This window comes from Helicoverpa zea, chromosome 11, assembly GCF_022581195.2.
Source record: "Helicoverpa zea isolate HzStark_Cry1AcR chromosome 11, ilHelZeax1.1, whole genome shotgun sequence".
NCBI classification, from domain to species: Eukaryota; Metazoa; Arthropoda; class Insecta; order Lepidoptera; family Noctuidae; genus Helicoverpa; species Helicoverpa zea.
In genome coordinates this window covers 8,251,572-8,275,164 of record NC_061462.1, presented here as the reverse complement: position 1 = coordinate 8,275,164, position 23,593 = coordinate 8,251,572, and the positions used below count along the sequence as shown (strand labels likewise).

General features: G+C 35.2%; 1 protein-coding gene across 1 annotated transcript in view; it reads right to left on the bottom strand.

Annotated features, from left to right (window-relative positions):
• Nucleotides 1–22,207, bottom strand: part of LOC124634409 (homeotic protein antennapedia) — a 166,948-nt gene extending 144,741 nt beyond the window's left edge. The window contains exon 1 of the mRNA XM_047169983.1: nucleotides 21,888–22,207. The gene's annotated coding sequence lies outside the window, so the exon portion shown is untranslated. The remainder of the gene's footprint in view (nucleotides 1–21,887) is intronic.
• Nucleotides 22,208–23,593: the final 1,386 nt, after the last annotated feature.

Here is a 23,593-nt window from a genome sequence, read left to right as displayed (position 1 = left end):
TTTTCGATGGCTGCAATCCAAGCTACTTATTTGTTATTTTGGTGAGCTTGCGAAATCGTGGTGACTAAAAAGGACTGCAGTTTAAATCTGATTTTAAGTTCATGTGGAGGATATATTGTGATCGTGAGCATTAATTTATCAGTATATTTTTAAACCCTTGGTATTTAATTTTTGATTTATTGAATTATAAAAAATATAAACTATCAATAGTACTCAATCAAAAACTAGATCGAACTTGATCCATTTCATATTGACAACTCGGAAAGAGTTTTTCTATGGCAATGATTTTACAGCTCATGTCAATCACGTGGTATAAACGTAAACAAGAAAATCTTTTCTGAGAGACGGAAAGTACCTGAGTGCACTAATTACCAGCCTCTAAGTGGCAAACATGTTAATCCATCTAGAAATATATTTCTCATTCCCGGCAGATCCGATACAAAGGCCGCTGGCCGTTGGAGGAGCAATAAATTAGAAGGAAAGCTGCGCGCCAGGATTTCCCTTGGGTTTATTCTCACTCAAGAGCGCTACACCTAATCCAGAAAGCCTTATTATGCTACCCTTAATACAGCGCTCAAGACTACTTGAAAATTTTCTCGGGAAGTAAACGCTTTAGTTTGGGGATTTTACTTTTTTCCTCTTCGACCACCGTCGCCAAGTTTTTGTTTTCTGACAGGCCGTAAGATCTACTCCACCGAGGATTAAGTTCTTTACGCAAACTGCATCTTAATGAATGGATATCTAACTAGTTATTTAATCGGTGTTCATATTAGGACTCCAATTAAAACTTGCATAGATAGTTCAACACAGTTGTGCGCGCGGCCTTTTGTGTGCGTAAGCTTGTAATATACAACTTTCATTCGTGTGACAGTGACGCGGCAGTCAGGTACAATCATTTACGAAAATGTCTAGTTCTTCACGGAGAAAATCTTTAAGGAGTCAGGTAAATTTGCGTTTCAAAAATTTTTATTTTATTTACAACATTCAAAGCTTTTCAACATTCAAACTGTAAAATTTTATAAAATAAAATTTTATAAATAAAATTTTATAAAATAAAATTTTACAGTTTTTCATTATTTTCTCATACGTCTTTTCAAATTGACATTGACAGTATCTAAGAAATAAATGAGGTGAAATATCTAGGATGAATTAAATACTTTTTACATATTTTCTAGCTCGGGGTACGCGGACAATAAATAAAAGTGTGGACTAAGAAGGTAAAAAGACGTATAATCAAGTATAATAACACCACACTACACTATTCCTCCCCCTAAAAAATTTTTACAAAAATTCTAATATTATATATTTAAAATTACGACAAAATAAAGGAACCACAGTAGTATTCTTAACTACACTCACAATCTTAATCCTTACATCTAAGTATACATACAAACATTTTAAGGCCACACAATAGGTACAATACGCAAAATAAAAAGTATAAATTCACAAAAATTACACTACCCTGCCATGACACTCATTACACAACCAAACCTGGGTAGGTCTTAGAGCTTGAGGCTCTATATGTATCCCGCGGAAGCGCCCGCAGGTGCGGCAGAGGGCTGCTGCTGCACCGTCTGCACTCGTAAAACAGGAGCCGGTCGGAGGAGCCGGTCGTAAAACAGGAGGTTGGATATCCAACAGGGCACACTTCTACAATGATTCTATATATGAAAAAAAAGTTAACGTTTACGTATTATTGTTTTAGACTCGAGAAACCATTGCTAAGGTATACGAATTTCTGAAAAAAGATGCGAGAGATATATTAGAACTAGTAAGTGATTCAGTATGCAGTGCAAGTCCAATTTTAATATCGAAATTAAGTGAACATTTAAATAGCGTACGGAAAAGAACAGCAATGGCAGTGGGGGTATCGGAGAGAACAATTACTAATATATTGGCTGAAGGAAAAGAATCTGACTCTAAGTTTAAATCTCCGCATAAAGATCGTAAAAAACGTTTAAAGAAGTTAGAATTAGACAACTTTAACGTTGATGTTATACGTTCCACTATTCAAAATTACCATTTAGAACATCGCGAGTTACCTACCTTGCTAAAGTTGAAAAGAATATTTCAAGATAAACTTAACTATGATGGAAGTATTTCGACTCTGCGGACAGCTTTGTTAAAGTTGGGATACAAATGGCGAAAAACTGTGGATAACAGACGTGTTATTATGGAGCGGCATGACATCCAAAAACTACGATTGTCCTACTTAAAAAAATTACTCACATACCGTGAAGAAAATCGGTGTATCGTATATACAGATGAGAGCTATATATTAACCAATCATGTGCAAAACAAAGGATGGGGTTACAAAGATGGACCACCTTTAAAGAGAAACCTGTCCAAAGGACAGAGAATTATCATTGTGTATGCTGGTTCAGAACGCGGTTTCGTACCTAACGCACTATTGACATACAAAGCAAATAGTGTTAATGGTGATTACCACTCTAACATGAACGCTGAAAACTACGAAAAGTGGCTGAAAGAACGTCTAGTACCGAATCTTCCACCTAACTCTGTGGTTGTGCTTGATAATGCCTCATACCATAATGTTCAAAATGACAGAGCCCCAAATTCTAATTCTAAAAAAATAGAAATGCAGAGATGGCTGACAGAAAAAAATATAGCTTTTGAGCAAGATATGAAAAAAATTGAACTGTATGATTTGATAAAAAAAAATAAAGAAAAATATATCTCTTACAAGATTGACGAAATACTTCAGCCATATGGCATAAAAGTTCTTCGATTGCCACCATATCATCCTGAATTAAACCCCATAATGTCGACCAGAATGTGACGGAAATAATGAAACTCATAAATGAACGTTTAAGTCAAATTGATGATGGGGTGTGGTCTAATACTTGTCGACATGTACAGAAGAAAGAAGAAGAATACTATAGACATTTTGACATGCAGTCAGAATTCATTATTAACCTTGGTGAGAGTAGCGAATCCGAAAATTCATCATTTGATTTTTCAAGTAGCGATTCAGAATAATGCGAACCGACCAGCTTTGTTAAAGTTGGGATACAATTCTTCTTCTTTCTTTTGAATCGCTACTTGAAAAATGAAATGATGAATTTTCGGATTCGCTATTTATAATATATTTTATTACATAATACCTGTTTTTCTTTAAACACCCGTATACAACCCCTAAATAACTGTATTTGTACCCGACTGTACTACTCTTGTCACGCACACAAAGTCACTGTATATGTACAAGGTGTACCCACACATAAGGCCGCGCACAAAACTGAGTTGAACTATCTATACCTGAATACAATTATCCCTATTATGATGGCCTGGGGTTTTTATCTCCAATCTTAATCGCGAATAACTAGTTGTCGAGCCAAGTCTTAATTGAAACTCGCGACACATTACGTGTGCTGGATTGATTAGCTGCCTTATTGATTTTATTGCAGTTATATCGATAGCATATCTTATCGATACCTGCACTTATCGAGCCGATTTCGAATTTGTTCAGAATTCTTGTTGCACTGTGTGACACGTAGCCGATTCGATGGAGTGCTTTTTGCTTCATTCTTGTTCATACCTTGTTGTCGCGAATCATTGATATGCTGAGCTTTACATCAGACTAGTTTAGAAGGTTTATTTTTTACACCTTACTGTAATTTCACGCAGGCTTTTTAATGAAGCTGGCTGCAGTTCCGACAGTATTTATTATTCCAGCAAGTAAATAAATAAGACAGTACAAACGGGTTCTAAGTTTCCTTGTAATAATATGTCATTGGTAATAGATGATGTGCCCGCACTATCTACATGTAGTGACGTTCGTCCGTTATTACCAGTTCCTCGAAGTACTTGGCTACCAATTTCTCCAATTTAAATTGTCTATGAGAGCCGCCCGACTGAAGTCAGCCGGCACATTCCGCGGTTATCGACGACGCGGGCGCATTTGAGCGAAAGAGTCAGACATACCGTCAAAAATCACGCGGGACAAGGACGGAAGCGCACGCAACGGGCGTTCGTTTTTTAAATAATTGAGTCAGGAATGACGATAGGCACCCGACAATTCGAAGCATTTTATCGAGCTGGCAACCCTAGCGCGGACAGTGGGCATTTAATTTGTTTCCTCGTGACTCATGTTTGTATAATAATTCGAATAACTGTTACGGGACTTTTATCTGTGTTTATTAATTGAGCAGGTTGTAATCACCTTTAATATTTTATAGTGACAAACAATGTACCTATATAAACATTTATTTTACTTATGACCAAAATATACCTAAGTAGATAGTTTTTCCTTGGGGTAGGAAACACTGAATGATTGTACTAGTCAAATAAATAGACAAGTATATCGACAATGATATATCAAACATCTTATTACCTGTTAGATGCCTACTTCAAACTGCATAAGATTATAATAACAGGCTTCTGTAACTTCGATGTAATTGATTAGATTCATTAGAGATTAATTTACTGTGCGTTAGTATGCTAATGATTAATACAAATTGTTTCATAAGTTGCATCGAAGCATTCATTGTAGAATTTATCATTAATTTCTGCATCTGATTTATTAATTAACATTTTCAACACAGTAGCGGCAACAAGTAAAGCATATAAATTGTCTCGAAACTAGGAGTCTATCTAAATTCAAATATAGTTTGAGAGCTCGTTAATCATGTTAAAAACAATCAGCAAAGGCTTCCGACTCAAAACGATATAAATCAGTGAATTCTATTTTCAATTAGCACGAGCCACGGCACTCGTTCCTAATTCGAACGCAACCTATAATTACGCGGCGGACGCTGATTGGCCGCGGTCTGTGCAGTCGCAGGCGCAAGTCCATGTCCTTTATTTGCCGCTATCTAAGCTCTAGCTAGTCTATCTTTAAAGTGAGGCCAGCGAGTGTGGCGACATCTTTTATCGCGGGTCGCGCTTCTGTTTTTGTTTTGTTTGTTTGTTTTCAAACTCCGGAGCCATATTGCGCCCGTAAATTATTACTGCGAGAGATTTGTTTCCATAGTTCTGCGGCTGCAATACATCAGTGTTTGCCGGATGTTAGTTTATGTTGACGCTCGTTTTGTGTTTCGCGATTTCGTGCTTGTCAAGCCATTGCTTGACAAAATTTTATATCTTATTTGTTCAGTTCTATCTATCTGGTGCATGCAAACTGTGTTGTTTGTCTCTGCTGTTGCAATGCGTACTTTGTATTTTATTTTAAAACAATACACATGCAGATAAACCTCGTATTTCACTGGATATGCATTAGCAGTGTCAACAGAACCACCATGCATTGGATTAAGAAGGTACCTACATTCATTTAAGCTTTAAGTAGCTATCAAAACGTCCATTATCTAATCGCTCTAAACATTGCAACTAAAAGCACGCGAAAATAGTGTGAAAGCTTTTACAACAAACTTAAATCAACAGTTTGCCAAAATACCACTAACACTCTATTCCCAACAAAATTATTCAAATTGAATAAAACTTATTGATAACTCTTTTATTCCTTTGAGATCGTAGCATCTTTTACTTTAAGTAGAAACATTCACTGGATCGTCCTAAGCGGTTTCACTGCGACACTACATAGAGTTGTTAAAACAATTTTCAAAAATAAAATGAAAAATACCTGACAGCTAACACATGTCCTGAGATGTGCTTATTTATGACACACTTTGTTGTCGCTTCCTGTTATTCAATTAATTTATTAGGTTAGCACACAAATTAACGATCCCAGGAACAACTTAACGCGTTCAGATTAATGTGGCGTGCACCGGTGTAGGCACGATAATTAGCCTTGTACTGACCCAAGAAATTCCATTTCAGTTATTTATAATTCGACCCTTTCGCGCTTTTGCTTGTATGCTCCTAAATCGAAATAAGCACAAGGAAAACAATCGAGCTTTGTATAGTTTATTTGTCTTAAATTATTTCAGAAAGTCTGAAGAAAACACTTTAAATGTTTGCATTAAGAACTTCGTGATTTATAAAGTACAAATTGTGTTTAGGGGTATTTGACAGCTCTAAATGCATTCGTCGGTCCCGGCACGACTGCGTAATGTTTTACGGTATGGGGCGAGACAATAATGGCTTGCTCATAACATTACTCGTCCTCGGGCCCTCGTACCACGGTACTGTGTAGTCTCCACAGATTTTGGATACCCTACCACGCTACAGTGAATTTGACGCGACGCGGCCAGACGTCCCCGAACGCAAAGAGATCTTAGTACGGAGCTTTCAAGAGCAGTCTTTCGCTGGGAACGTGCTATTTATTTGGTTTGAGAGAGTACTAAAATTACTTTGAATTAATTTCTGGCGTGTGAAAATACATTCACTCACGTACAACTGTAGTTGATCAACATTGTTGTCAAATTTATTGCTCTTGAGGCGCTCTCTTAAAAATATAAACAGAGTACTAAAATTATGAATATTAGGATCATAAGGTAATTACTTATTCGTATCACGACTGGCTTATTCGTACGTTTATTTGTTTAAACCTACACGGAGTTTGAGATCGTACCGATGAGAATATCATTCATTCTGTGGGCCGGCTCAAATTTACATAGAATGAGATGCGCCTGAGCCTAATTAGACTGTGCCCGCGATGCATAAATCATCGCTGACTTGACGTCAGTCACCGCGAGGCCACAGGAGAGGACGAACGTCTCGTCGCCACCTTCTTATTTATTATGAAATATTCTGGTCTTCATTTACGCCCCTTTCAACTGCTGAGGCGTGAAGTAAATATAATATATCTATGCGGCGCGATCAAAGTATACATTCGAGTCGTTTCCTTGACATTAGAAATATTTGGGATGATATAGTTTCAGGAAATTCAAACAAACTTAAACCCTTTGAAGGCCGGGAGATTTCGGTAAGATAAAACAGCAAGATTTGTAAAAAAAAAATAACTTCTATTTCACTTTTAAAAAGGAACCAAATAATTCCTATTTGAAAGGTTTAATTCATTTAAAATTAAACTTAGAAGTAAAATGTACACAGCAAATAAACTTTCAAGTATGTCGCTGAAGCAAAGGACATCTTCGATCGAAGCGATTGACGAGTGAACGGAGACATGCGCAGGCGCCTTGACCACGCAACGCTCAGGAAATAACATTCAATAAATATAATATATTGAATCTTCACAATAATTTCGCTATTCATTTTAACGGGATTAATATCAATTAATTTTAATCCATGAAATATTAATTTTAATTTCATAAAATTATATTCCAAAATTTCTAATGAACGGTCATTAAGAATTGATTGTAACATTAACATTCGAGATTAAATTAAATTTCTCAGAAAAGTCCACACTACTGTGTATGCTTTATCTTTACTTAACAATCAAATGTGCTTTTAATGTGACTCTCACCGGCATAACATAAAATTAATAAGTAATCTGTTATCTACCTCAATTTCACATCGTGCGTAAGCGCAAGCCTTGACAAAAATTGTACCTACACACATAAAATGCCTAATTACACAAATTTATAATAGGTCTACCTACTTGTTCTTCGAGTTAATCGTAAAACATTTTAATTGGGAACTAACTATGTTAATAATAGGCGAGCTTACCTGAAAAAATGTTAGCCAAATTCTTACTATACATTTTTATGTGTTGGTAACATTTTTTTACCGTTCATAATTACATAGGTACGTAGTCACATATATGAAATTTAATTACACTGTGTCAAAATTATTCACCGTGGTACGATTTGAATTTTGAATATAAAACTAGGGTACATTAGTGGTTCATAAACTTGGATGCGATTTCATCTATGGAGAGACTTTACAAGCAGTCTATGTTAAGGCAATTTTAGATGAGTTCGCTAAATACTACCTACGTGAAACATGAAAGCAAAATTTACATGATTTAAAATTCTTAATCATATTTCCATAAAAAATGCGAGAAAAAAATATTTGCAGACATGAACGGTGTTTATTGTATTCATAATTTGAAGTTCTCTTTTGCATCGCATGTCAGAAATTGATGTAGGTTAGTTACTTTAAATAAGCATCTTCTTAAACAAATCGTATCTCAGTCTGCACACCCACTTATATTATAACGAGTTTAATTGTTGATTTTACTTTTCCTTCGCCATGTTACCTCGGGATTGTTCTTTAATTTGTGCACGGCGTCCTTTTATCCATCAATCAAGTATGTACCCGATCAGGTTCCTTCCAAGACTGCTACTGTGATTGCAACTAGGTAGTATTCCTTCATAGGATTCTTCCAATACGGTTAATTCTAAGGCTTGATCGTACTAATAAAGTTTATTGTGACCATTGAAACCGGTTTGGCAAATGCGGTTTGATTCTGTGCGGGATTAGTTTGATTGTGAGAACCTCTGAACTTTATCTAATGGAGATACAGGATAAATTAAGCGTAGTCCTAAAGGTGACGAAAAATGTGCACTGAAAATCTAACTCTATATTTAAGTACAAAGATTCCAAATTAGGTGTACAAAATACGTGTAAGAATTTCGTGTTTATAAAATGCCCGCCTAATTATGACCAAATAGAGAAACCTAGCAGTCGAACAAGTGACCTAATAGCATTGCTCACGAACAGAAACCGGTAACAACTCCAACTGATGATGACGACGTGTCAGCACAAAGCCACATGATGCTATAATACTGATACTCGACGGTAGATAAGTACTTACTATTAGTTAAAATTCCTATCCGTAGAGATTGTTGATAAGCCACAATGTATCGGAGCTACAATGCTTTTGGCTTAAGGGTCCGTTTAATGGTTGTCAGAGAAACGACTTTATATTTTGTGTAGCGTAACGCTTTTGTAGAAGCTGTTGGCAGAAGATTCAGGACAACATCTATTGTTGTAAAGTCTGTGCCTACTTAGTTATCTAAAGTCTTAGAAATCGACATAAATATTTTCATACCTACTACGAAACTTCTAAGTCTCGTAGAACTCATTAAATACTAGGGTTGTCATACAATATCAATGAATACAAGTATTGGCAGACTCATACCTAGAAACTTGAATATTTGAAAACTGGTCCAATCCTAGAATTAAGGTGCGTTGTATTTTGGTGATCTAATGAGAATAAAATAGCGATACCCATGTCTTTGCACTGAAAGCTGACATTGAGTCAAAAGGGTTGGGCAGACGATGACTGAGTGGGTACAAGATCTTTTTAGAACACTGTGTGTTCCTGTATAGACTCTTCAAATGTTCTATTTTTGAAATATTCAAATAGTGATTCAAAAACAAATAAAGGAGATAAGACATAGGTAAGTTACATCTGGCAACAGTGTTGTGTGGTGTTTAAAAATCTTAATTAGTCCTTGAGACTGCCTGCATGCGGGCACGTTGACTTCAATTGCGTTACAATTTATGTTAAAAAGTTTAATCAAGTATATACCTAGTTGTAGTATTGTTATCAGTATCTATGTGTAAAATGGGTTCGTAGTTTATAAACATGGAAATTCACTAGTGGAAATAGGACACCAACTCTGAATTATTTTATTAGTCAAAATCAAGAAAAGATATATGTGCCTAATTTAAATGAAATGTAAATCCAAAATTGAACCTATTTAATTTTCCAACTTCTCTTATCTTTAGAAATGTTCTAAATTCCATATTTAATTATACATAAATCTAAGCTTGATTTTGAAATATTACTCGTTATGAATGTATCCTGAATCAGTTCAGATTTCTAAATAGATAAACAATGTTCCTGCGTAGACTACCTACCCAGGTATATCTGTTACATTCTATGTACAATATTAATAGACCAGTACAGTTTTTATTGAATTATTGTCATGAATTTACACAATACATACCACTTGATACTACCATGTTTTTTTTTTTGCCTTCATTTTTTTACAATGTTGTTTTAGTATTTACCATGATTAATTAAAATCTTTGATTAGAATAAAAGATACTGAAAAAAGGGAGCTCTACTTTGTAACTTTATTCGTTAATTTACATAGGTTTATTTTAACAAAACGTAGGTAGGTAATGTAATCATCACTCAGTTTTTGTGCATATTAAACAATAACGGACAAATGTGTGAAATGCTTATTAAATTAAATGATATAATAAAAGAACAGTAACCTATGAATATTAATGTTAACGTAATAAAAACTACCATAATGCTTACATTCTCAAACTTATTAATTTTTATCTTCATAGAGTATCCATTTACTTTTTTAACCATAAAGTTAATTTCTTTTTGCTGCTAGGTATATGATTTTGATTTTGAGTACCTAACTGTAAAAAACACCGCGGTCTCGTCATTCACATTTTTTCACAGCAAAGACATGAGCATTATAAAATTACGTACCTACTTAGTACCTATTTTTTCCATCACCATTACACAAATGTATGTGCAGTAAAAACATTAATGGTTACAGAAAAAATTCTAAAGCTGACTATCATTTGCAAAGAAAGCTTTTCAAAACCCATGATGATAATGAAAACTATAGAAATAAAGGGGAATAGATAGTAAAACATTTTAATCAATCTAATACTACTGAAACTGTGCCCAACAAAGTTGAAATTTTCCGAATATTTCGCCAACACCCTGTCGTGTTAGCACGTTCGGAGCCAGCAAATTAGTAACAATTTACGGATAATAAACTAAAGTAAGGGGTATTAATAACAGTCTTTGAAACGTCTAATGATATAGGGGCTGGAGGGTTACATTGTTTATTAAAAGGAGGTTATAATTAATAGCAATAATTACCCGAGTTATAATGACCCGCTAACATGATTAGATTATTTTGACGTTACTGTGATTATTTTCCGTTGCGATTACGGCTTTATAATATATTTATTTCTTAATAATGCGTAGGTGTGGTTAGAAAAATAAAATGCTTTAAACAATGTTCTGAATATCATTGACCCGTTTCGTTTTACATTGTGATCGTGTTACATCATAGATTGAGCATTTAAGCTTTGCTTACATCAGCGGCTTGATGTAAAACAATATAAGAAACATTTTATTAGAGTAAAAACAACTATTTCATAACATGACACGCGCTGCTTCCATAACATTTTTACTTTCATCTAAAAAAGCTCTGTGTATTTTATAAAATAATTTCACGTAATTTATTGCTTGGTACGTTAAATACATTATACAAACAATAACTGTATACCACTATCTATGCTATAATCGGAACGTTTAGTCGCCGTTCGCATTTTATATCTGCACCTTGCTCAAATAAAAACTCGAAACAATTATACTTATGCGACAAAACGTCGTAACTTCCAAATGGACGCCAATAAATTTTTAACATTAATCCATCATTCACAAAGATTAAATTAGATCGTGATATGACTGATATCGATTAAAAGACGGCATGTGGCATTCCTCGGCGGGTTTCTTTGCACCGATGCATTTTCATGGAATTGCCAGCGTTTTTCCGACACCTTACAATTGCATGACTCGAATTCTAGAAAGCTATATCGGACCGAACGGTTTTAATGACAGATCTTATTACTACTAAATGTTAGGTAAAAAACTGATATGATATAATTGCGGTATGCTGTGCTTAATGCAATAAGTACAGGTAAAAGACAAGCTCCGCTGGCCTTTAAAAACTATGACTCTTTAAGAAGTAAGAGGAATACCGGTGGTATTGAATTCTAAGACGCATAATTTCTCATAGAAATATCTGACAATACTAAGCTGGGAAAACATGCGTCTGTCATTAATTTTTATTCATTAGCAATTAATTGTAGTCATTATTATTATTTAAGTAATCATAGCTTGAAAGCCAACTAATGGAAAATCTACGATGTCGAGGAATTATTGCCTCGACGAGTAATTTACATAACAAGAATGACCAAAACTAAAGATCTCCATTAGCATTGTATCATTAATCAACTTTTTTTCACTTTGATATATTGTGGACACAATATTTTACGTTTGATAGATGGCGTTTCTCTATACATGAGTAACATAAATTGATGAGTGACAATTTAATAAGAAAATTAAGTAATTTATATCATGTGCTGGCATTATTTATACATGGTTTTTATGGAGCAATAAAGCAACATGTTTAGGAAAGGCTTGATGCCTTCTCAGAGTCTAAAAGGAAGATTGATGATATTAATTTTAATTAAAAAGGACATGATAGCCCAGTGTTCTATCATCGAAGATTAACGGCCACAGTCTTTGACTCACAAAACATCTTAAAAATTTTATTTCATAAAATGAAAAATAGAGCTCAAATAGTAAAAGCCAGCCGCAAATGGAATAAAGTAGGGGCATAAATAAGAAGAGGTTTTGCGGCAAGCAGCTAACGAGACGAAGCAAGTTCTTAGCCGAGAATTCTAAAGTTGAGAATTCTTCAAGTTGCCCGAGGCCCGAAGTTTCGCAGGTGCGGTTACAACCACCGACTTCCCGGGGAGCGGGCGTTTTCAATTTAAACAATTATTGGCTCCAGTTCTATACTTACTTTGTACCTTATAATAAAGGTGTAAATTAAACACCCGTTTAATGCGCCTTGGTGAAAGTTATGATATTAATATTATTTCATTTTGTTTTTATTGCGACATCATAATTTGAACATACTTAGTAACTAAGTAGGTCCAGAAAAGAATATAAAATAGTAATAAACTGAAACGCAAAAAGTCTTGTATAAACGACTTGAAACAAAGAAAACAATTATTTATTTCAGTCATGTACATTGTTCTATTTTAAAGCAAAGGTGTTAAAAAGGGCTGCTTTTAATCAATTTAGATTAACTTCGCCGATTGTAGATACAATAATTTTTTAATGTCTTTATTATTTTATAGACTCGTGTCATACAAATTTACTCGTTGTTATAGGTAGGTAAAATTCTAGAAAAGGCTGCCGTGCTTCCGTGTAACAAATCAGAGAATATTTTTCTCCAAATAAAGAGAGCAATAAAGCCTTTTTGAGTTTAGAGTACATGGATATCTTCTTTAGCAGTCGAAGTGATTTGCATAGCTGTCAACCCGAGATATGTGCTGATAACTCCAGATTTATCGGCCTCTAAGATTAGATGCATAAATCATTCACGAAAGAATCCACTATGCAAGTTAGAAAACAATTTAGGAATGTCTCAAAACAAAGTTTATTAAAATAAGTGTCAATTACACAAAAATCGCAATTAAAATACATTCCTTTTGTAAGTTGTTTCTCACAAAATATATCTCACGGTGTAAAGGAAAAATAAAAGTGTTGCCATGGTATCCTTCAAGAGTGTTCACGTACAGTGTCGTTTAGAGGTTACTAGGCTTGCCCAAGACCGGTTTATCACATGGCAGGCACCACGTGCGACCACGAATACACTTATACTTTAATATAATATGAATGTAAATGTGAACTATAGCTTTATGTGTATGCGCAGAGGCGAGGACGCTTTGTCGTCAGAACTTTATGGTGAACGTTATTTTATGAGTTTTTAAATGCCCCGTTTGTGTTCCGATTTTGAAAGATTGACTTGTGTTTTGTTTATAGGCAATCTTTTTTCTTTTTTTTTTTCGTTATGATCTTTAGATTCATCAATATTTATTTATGAAATTTATTACCTAAGTATATTAATTTTCTAAATATCAATTTTAAAAGAATCTGAAGTATTCAGTTCCGTAGAAGATATTTAAATCAGTCACACGCACGATGAGTCGTTTAGATTTCAGATGTATGAATATTTGAATCGATATTACATCACTTACGATCAGCTAATAAAGAAACAAACTTATTACTTAGTAGCTTATCAAAACGTGGTATCGATTACTTAAGTAAAACTTTTGCTACCATATCATCCAGATTTTGTTACAAGATATCTTCTAACTTACTGTCATTGAAATGTAAAATACATAGAAGATGCCTATCCCTTGCTATGTAAGTTTGAAATACAGGATGCGGTTGCCATCTGATGTCGATAAGGATGTGAAATTGATATACATGAAGCATAAATCATACATAAATAGATACCATAGTTTCATAGTCAATTTCCTTGTGATGGAATCCATTAAAAAGGATTTAAAGAGGAAAGATTTCATTCAGTGAATGCAACTGTTGAAGATCCAATAGTCTAAATGTGTCGATCGAATTCATTTGTTTCACGTTTCGACTGCTAATTGCTGTTGAATTTCGGTCATATTCGCTTGCTTCATCTCTATTCGCGATATGCGTGAGAGAATTAATAGTATTTCTACTGTATTTCGACAACTAACCGATTTGGCGTGTTAGCCAAGCATTTGCTAGTACGCCTGGGATCTGATTAACTGTCTCTATTTGCCTGACAATTTATTAGCCATGAGACATTAAATTAGTCAGCAATTTGTCGCCACACACTTCATTTTGTTCTTTCTTGTATTTTTATTTAATTATATTTCCACATACAAGTTTCCTTCCACCGTTACAAGGAACGAAAAAGGTAATGCCATAATTACTGTGTTTGGTGGAACCTCAATGAATGGACCACCATCGCTTAAAGCAGTAAGTAATTGTATTTACCGATATTTACATAAAATTTTAATGGATATGAATACCGGTACAAGGAATATCATCATTATCTTTAGTTAATATTGGGTATCTTCTGGCGAATACACGACTTTCTCATGTTGATTTTTTATCAATAAACTTTTTCAGGACTATAGTTGGTGTAATACTGTGTTTTCCATTCTATCAGAACTTGCAATTTTTAAAGTTTGAGTACCTAACACTTCAAGTTTGTCACTTCAAGTTAAGTGTCTCATCTATTGGTTGCAAGAACACTTGTCTACGATGAAGAAGATGCAGCAAGGATTTCTCTCTTTTAACTTTTAGTTTATTTTAATGGTTTCAGTCTATTTAATGGAGCTTTGGTACCTTATCTGCCCTTTATGTAGAATTAACGCTTCTCGACCCATTTTTCTTAATAGGTATTCAGTCAAAAAGTTATCCCTTAATGGGGACCTTTGAAATAGATGTATGTACCTATCGATATACCAACTAAATCTACGGGAAATTTTCTTCATAAGCAAAACAGAAAAACTTCAATATTTGTTCGATTTTAGTCCATCTATAAAGGCTTGAAGTTTCCATTAATAAAAGATATTATCTGTCAGTAATTACTCTGAAAGATACTAGTATCTAATATTTACGACCAGAAGCTGTTGAATGTTAACAGTACATTATGCAGCCTATCAATTAAACTCTATTGAATACACCTCCTGGTATTAAGCTTCAGCGTAAAGCTTTAACATAATGTTAAAGAAATCTATTAGCTGACCAACTGACCTCGGGTCAAACGGGTCTTTAGAAGTTCATTAAAACTTGCTTTAGAAGTCTTGTTTTGTACCCAAGCTAATTGGACATTGGACTAACAGTGTTGTAAGGATTTGATTCTATAAAGTTAGTACGCTTTTACACTTCTTCAAAATTGCTCAATTCTTATGTCTCGGTGTAGTCCGCATACTGTTTAACATAGAACAGTAATAAATTATCTTAGGTTTCTGAATATTTGGGCACTTGCTTTAGTCTTTAGAAGTTATTGTCTAATGCTCTTTAGAATAGTTTGTAAGGTATGACCGTGCTCGTGTGTGATGTTAAATTGAGGTGATGGACTACTCAGAATTTCATTTCATCTATTTAAAAATGTATAGGTACCTAAACTGACTTTTACTATATCCGAGATTTTTTAAAAGAAATTGAAGATAGAAATGACTTCATCAAATACCCTTAATGTGTTATAAATTAGGATACTGTAACAGACACAGTTTATTAGTGTTTATTCAATTCCAAACAAGTCAACAGTCTGTATTGTCCTGGCCAAATAAACGAGCTCAAATGAAGCGGGCGGCGCGAGTATATTTTGATCAAACTCAGGAGCAGAAGTTCAAAAACAAGTGAAGGGGGGTGAGGCACGCACGCGGGTTGTACCACCCTTGGCTCAAAGTTATCGCATTATTCAAGCGAACGCGACTCTTGAGTAATTTTGAAATATTACAATTTTCGAGGCACGCCGCCTCCCTCTTCGACGGACTTATAAGTTCGTTTATACTTAGATAGTTGCCTTTTGCGGTTTCGAACTTCTGTTGTGGTGGTGGATGAAAAAAATGTTCCTGCACCTTGTGGGCTTATTGAAGTTTTCCTCAGCTTATCTGAGACGGGTGAACCTTTAGACTACTTTTTGTACATAGATTTATGTTTGGTCTACCTAAAGATTCGTAGTTACTATTGGTGCCAGTTTTAATGATCCTGTACCTGTGCCTATGTACCTAATTATTATGTGCTGTATGATGTACAAATAAAGTGATTTATGTTCTGTATGATGAACAAATGAGTGGAACGGATACTGCAGAATTATGAAACCAAAAACAATATTAATTTCAACAACAAATTACAGGAACACAAAAAGAAGCCCTTAACTAGAGGATACGTTAGTGATGCATTATTTATTCGTTAGAAAATGCATTTAAGCTGACCTTAGTGTTCTTTTTCATCCAATATAATATTGAAAAGAAGTAATAAAACAACTCTCAGATGTTCTCACAGCTTGTGAACTTCATATTTTATTAGAGGAAGCGAAAAACATTAAAGTGCATGTAAAAACGGTAAACAACTTAACGGTAGCGAAACGGGACAATAGAACAAAAGACAAACATGCTTCAAAGAATAACAGTAGTCAAAACAAGAACATGTGTTATATTAAAACATAAATATTAAGAAGAGACAATTCCTAAAAATCGCAATGTTACAGCAGAAAAAAAGACAACGGGCCTACTCTATTGTGATGTAAAATAGAGAAAAGATGCAAATTTTGCACCGTTATGTTTACAAAATTCCTTTTTTTGTTACCGTTAGCCATAAACAAAGAAAGGACTTCGTTTGACAGTGAGAAACTGCAATAAAAGTTGCGCAAACTATTAAAGGCATAGACAAAAGTGACGACTCACCTGCGAATTAGCAGGTAACTGATTATTATGGTAATTTAAGTGACAATGTACTTGTGCTGTGTTTTGGAGAATTGTGGCCAAAAACACGTAACACCTTGACGTAATTTATTGTTCTATTTTGTGGCGTTTATAACAAAAAGTTCGTTTCCGTGTTCTCTATCGACTCCGAGCTATCTTTGACACGAAAATTTACTGCTTTTTTTGGAAACGTTGTAAAGAAATGATCGTCGCCCTTTGTTACATTGCACTGCATTATCATATCAATGTTTGTAGCTTTAAAGAATCGTGTAGAAATTACTTATTTAAATTCGTGAACAGATTCTCTTACGAAAGAATAGTCAGTGAGTGTTCGAATTCTTAACACCCAATTCCGCCATATTGCTTGATAAATTATTCCAACCTAAATATTATTCCAATATAGTTACCATACAAAACTTTAATTATTCAATTAGTAGTATTTGTACGCGAAACGAGTTATTGACCAGATGTGGTGAAGTTTATGACGGCTAATAGGGTTTATGGCTTTTTTATTGACATTAATGTTCTCTTGACTTCGCCGTTTACGACCAACTCATTCATTATCGAACCGATGAGGTCGGAACATCACTGTAAATCATAGATGAAATTATGGATAAGCAAACATTGGACAATTTTGACCACACTACTTAACAATGAATTTATTATCATTGAATAATTAGTTCGCTCTTTTACCATTGCAAACTTGGCACGGACACGATTTTTATATTGAGCAACAATTAATCAAATTACAAGTATTTAAAAAGAACATGCGAATCTTTAGTGCAGTGCCATAAATTATTCTCGTTTACCAAAGCGTAATTAATCGACATCAAGTTTTTATCTGTGCGCGTCATGAGGTATAAAAGATAACGCACGGCTACTTTTTTACGCAAGGTGGTGGATTATGATGGCGCAGTCGCCTCGCGCTCTGCCAGTCCTCAGACCAAAGACAATAATGTCGTCAAAGCAGACAATACGAAGCACGCGGCCGCACACCGCACGATTTATTGCCTATTCGATAATTATGCGGATTCAAAGCTGAAGTGCGGTGCTTTACGTTCAGGTTTACGGTACTTTACGGCGTGCGACTACTACACGACTTTGTATTTTGTTACGCTGGGGTTAAGATCTATTCAGGCCGCTATCCCCGGTCGGGAGCGAAACAATCGGCTATTTGCTTATTCCGTTGCGGCAGTGGGACTCGCTCGCCACGTTTGAAGTGACTGCAATTTGTCTCCAGCGACGTATTTCAAGTAGATATGATCGTGTGTACGACCAATGCTTGCATAAATTTCTCACTAACAGATGTTGTTTTTTGCTTGTTGCGCGCGGGAGGTAACCGACTCACCTGTTACTGGGTAATGTTTGACGCTTCGCGAATGATTTTTTGCTGAAATTAAAAGTTCGATAGCGTCTGATCGACGGTACGTGCCGCGAATCGATCCAGCATACGCACAACTCACGTCAATGTCATCTTCAACATGTGCGAACGCATCATGTGGAAATTACACCTAGCTGCACTTAATATACATTTTTTTATTTCACTAGATCATCATAACGCATAAGAGAAATCTCTTCATCAGGTACTCTGCGTACGTACTTTTGATACATAAATTCAAACCAAACTAGTTGTTGAGTCGGGACTTTTCCCATGCGAGCCGTTAACGTTCAAACGGGAGTGACCTCAGGAATTAAATAATCGGACAAAAAGTTAGCAATATTTTTGTCATTTCAAGTCTTATTGTCTCTAAATGGCGTCGGTGTGCAGGCCTACTTGTATAAATAAATACGCGATAAATAAACATGAAGTTTAATCAAATTCGATAAAGGCAGATGCGCGGCGCGCGCGTCTTTTATGGCAATAACGGGTGCGCGGCGACCGGTAGCGTTGGCACTTGCGCCGTGCGTAGCAAAAACAAAAGTATTGCTGGAATCACTCATTAACTTATTAAGATGATAATTTATGACCGCGAGTAAGACAATTTCATGCTGTACTAACACACTTGAATGTGCCCCTCGTGTTTTTGTTCGCGAAGGTCCCATAAAACGTTTGCATGAGACAAAAAAGGCGCGGAAAGTTCTCGCCTCGTTTAGGTGTATTCAATTTGTCCAACAGCATCGGATGCTCATCCAAGCGTCATAGGTTTTGTTCGATCGATTAACATAATAATTACGGGAAGTACAAGTGGAATAAATCCATCAATCAAAGCGTCAATTTATGGGACTTTATAATCCAAACAATGATTTTATGGTAATTTTATTGAGATTTACGTTGCCAAGAAATTTCTAAGCCTACTTTATGATGTCAACAGTTGATCATTAGCTCATTATTGTTGCTAAGTAATAGACAAAGGGAACAACTGTAAGAATTGTCTTCAAAGAAAGGTAGGTAATTACTTTTAGGGTTAGCTCTTTTATTAGCTTTTGGTTTATTTGTTTTTTTATTGCCACTTATCTGTTTTTAAGTTCCTGACATGTGTGCTTTCCTTTCATAATAATTTAAGCTATGCTTGTCAATTTCAGACTTATTTATCTGATTCTTCAAACTATTTTAGCCCACATTTTGACAGTTTCAAGAAATGACGAATGAAGAAGTATAAAATAACTTACAAAGCATGGTAAGTATATTGCGGATGATAAGTAAACATGTTGTAAGTAATCAGTGTACAACTAGGTAGATGATATCCAAGGAATTGAGTCACAGCAGCCTACAAGGCAAGCTAAATATTACAAAAAGCAACGAGCAGCATCACTGAATAATAAGTAGAGATTGAGATCTAACAGGGTGATGTGAAATAAGACAAATATGGCGGCGCGCATGAGTGGAATCACAAACACTGCGCCCGCGCCACTCCTTGAACTACTTCTTTTTATTTTTCTGGACTTTAAGGAAGTTCGTTAACTTTGAACGAGGTCTGATAAGATTTTTCTACAGAGTTTGTATTACAACTTTTTGCTCTAAGTATTTTTAAAAGAAAAAAAATACAAGTGTCGGAATATTCAAGTTTGTCGGTTCCATTTTTGAAATATAAAACAGACTTTCTTGTTCTCTGTTGTTATTTTAGTTTTTACCTCTTTGTTACATTGTATCTGTATTTCATATGAATCAGTCTCTCTGTATGTGTTGGTACTTAGAGGTATTTTATTTACTTTGTCACATGTAAACGATGTAAACGCGTTACTAAAAATGTAAACAAGGCCTTGTGCCAAAAGCCCACTTAGCTAATAGAACGTTACTCGCCTTGTCATTTTATATTTAAAGGGACATGAAGTTTTTTGGGTGTGAAGAATTAAAATTCAGTTAGTAGGGAAACTAATGTATCTTGATATTCATTACATTTTGTGACTTTTATGTTCATGATTTTGTATGTCGAAGACGTGTTTGCATTTTTATATAAAAATAAATATAAGTTTCATAAAATCCTGGTACCAGTACCTATCTCTATTTAAGATTTAAACTTCAATGCAGTGATATAAAATAGGTACATCAGGTACTAAAGTGGTTAAATACTAAACAAAGTCAGTCTATACCTCTGTATTTGCAATTAATAGAGCCGCTCATACAAGTAAATTGCCATGACAATTAGGTATCATTGAGCCAATTCATTGGGTATCAAAATATTTTTTTTGTCGTTTGTAAGTACCTTTCCCGTCAAACATACGTAATAAAAAATGGACGCAAAACGATTTTTTTAAAAGCATCATAATATTCTATACACCTATTAAATATATTTTTTTTTTGCATATTGATTTACCTCCTTATTCTTCTTAAGGATTGTAAAAGCAAGAAACACTGATTTATCATCTCATCAAAGATTTAAAATATAAGCAAAGCCTCCAGTTCTCATAAACAAATGCCCAAAGTTTTGTTGTTAGGGCAAACTGTAGTGTAGGTACTTGCATATTGACATTTGAAAATAACTCTACTTAGTCATCACTAACTTTAAATATTTAAGCAATGAATTATCACATAGGTAATGCACGTTTTATTTAAAGCATTTTCTGTAATTTAATATGTTATATACTTAGCAAAATACTATAAATAGATGCTTTGAAATTACCAATTAATTCACCAACTTGTGTTACATCAAATGCGTCAATTAAATACCAATATGGAAATAAACAATTAACAAAATCAAATCACATCATACAATTTTGTATAAATTTTACATAGTCAATCAGTGTAATTAAGTGATACTACATATTAAGGTCAATTAACTAAGTCGACCCTACAATTACTCACGATAAATACACCTATGTTTCTTAATTAATTTTAATCTACTGTTGTACAAGGAAGCTGTTATCTCTACTTATCAAACTGTAGATATTTCATAAATGCTGTTTTTCAATCATATCCGATTTTGTGCGAACAATTTTCGACCCTAATTTTACGAAGTCAAGGCTCAAATTTGGGAACTGAAATGCGTAAGCGGAGTAACAGATTATAAAGTAAGTGGACCATGCTACTAATCTTTAATTTTACTGTTAGTTTACTTATAGGCTGATAGTCGTCGAATAAAATTGTTTTATGTACCGAAATTTTTTTTAGGTAGCATCGATAGGTATTAAAATCATGTAATAAAAATGTTCAGTACCCAGGGTATTGTTTGCATTGTAAGTTTTGTATTTGAAGTGACCAAATAAAATAAAATTTCGAGTCTTTTATAAGGTTTTATTTCTGTTTTATTTATTTTTGTGTTGAGAAATAAAATAATATGCCAATAAAGTTTGCTAGATTGGTCTTATTTGTTATTTTTTTTATGAATACTTACTACAGTTTTAGGTATCAATTTTAAAAACCAATTAATTCCGTCTAATCAGAATCGTTCAACCTGCCTACAATTTGTTTAGGCTATTGATATCGTCCGTTATCAGAACAATCATTGCTGCAAATTGTTTCTAAACTTCCTTCTAACACTTGTAGACCCTTCGTGAAACTTTGTTTGACGAACTGAACATTGCCGGACCCTTGCCGCGAACCTGTGAAGTTGGAAGCCATAAATTGGCAATAAACTTACCTTAAGCCGGGCGGGCGCTCGCCGTCGGCAAACGCGCTCGCGCCATCCCGCTCGCTAAAAACTTCTTCACAAAACTCACAGTTCTACCGAATAAAAAGAGTTCCGAGAGTTTCACTCCGTCAAGTCACGTGTCAGCGTTTTAGATGCGGCATGAGCGCAATACGTAATGTGTCGGGCGCACGTGGGTAAGTAGTCGACAGCCGTCAGGTGCGGAGGCAAGCACGTCGTGTTGTTTATGGCGCGGTTTGTTACGCAACGCGTAGTCGCCGAGGCGCGCGTCAGTAGAATGTGGCGACCGATGCTTTACGAGCGACGGCGCACCCCCCGCCAGGCGACGCCGAACGCCGCGGCGCCGCACTAAATCTGCGACCAACAGAAAAGGACACCACCACCCTCCGTTAATCCAACACCATTGATGTCCGAGAGACAACGTTAATCGGAGCGATTAATTGAACGGTCCGGTCTCGACTCGCGATAGAATTGTATCGGCGGTTGGCCGTAGCACGGCCGATCCGAGCAAGTGCGGCGTCGTAAAGTTTCTTCGTGTATCGTTCGATGCACCAGACGTTGATGCCACTTCGCACGCACTGAAAGTGGCTCTACTTGGTTTATGAAGCCGTTAGCCAATCAAAGGGGCGTAATTAGCAATACCTAGCGAAAGTTTAGGATAAATAAGACATATTTACTTAAAAAACAGCTAACGATCGTATCGACAAAAGCTTACGACTCGTAAGTTACAACTAGGTCAGTCGACTAGGTAGATTGGCTCAAAACCTACAATGTGTAAAATCTAGCCAAGAAACACTTAAATGAAACACCTTACAGATATTATTTTACTTTTTGTTATTAATATAACTTTAGGTCAGCAGGGCAAGTGCGTATGCGCAGGCCAATGCCTTTACGTCTACTCGTGCGTGACTTCCAGACGTTACGCAACACGAAACAGTTAAGAAATTATAAAAACATTTGCAATACCAATTACAACATAATGATTTATAACATCACTAATTAATATAAAAATGTTCATATTGCTGCACATATGCTGGTGTTATGAAAATTATTGCGATCTTAAAAACAAATGTTATTGTTCGTAAATAATCACACTTCTCAGGTTTCAAAGTATGAATAATGTTTGCCCTCAGCAATGACTAACTCATCATCCTCCGAGCCTTTTCCCAAACTATGTTGGGGTCGGCTTCCAGTCTAACGGGATTCAGCTGAGTACCAGTGCTTTACAAGAAGCGACATATTTAGAAAGTACATACAAACTTAGAAAACTTGAATTGGTACTTGCCTGACCTGGAATCGAACCTGCGCCCTCATACTCGAGAGGTCGGTTCTTTGCCCACTAGGCCACCACGACTCAGCAATGACTAACTGCGGTAGATAATTTTAATGTACTTTTCATTATCAACAATATTCAGCTGACCACAAAGTGTATTTTGAATTAGAAACTTGTGTTCTACCCTCGAATCAGCTTTTTTCATGTCTACGCAGAATAAAGTCATGATTCGATTTGACAATAGTAACGTACTTTTAACTTGATAGATTGTCTTAGCTATAATGTAATTGAAAGTTAATATTAGGTGTGGAAAACGAACACGTTCTCGAAACTGGCCAAACTTTGCAAGATAGAAGCCCATGCCATCAGATATAGGCACCGTGCGCTTGCATTGTGTGTGTAGCACCAGATATACCGTGTTTCG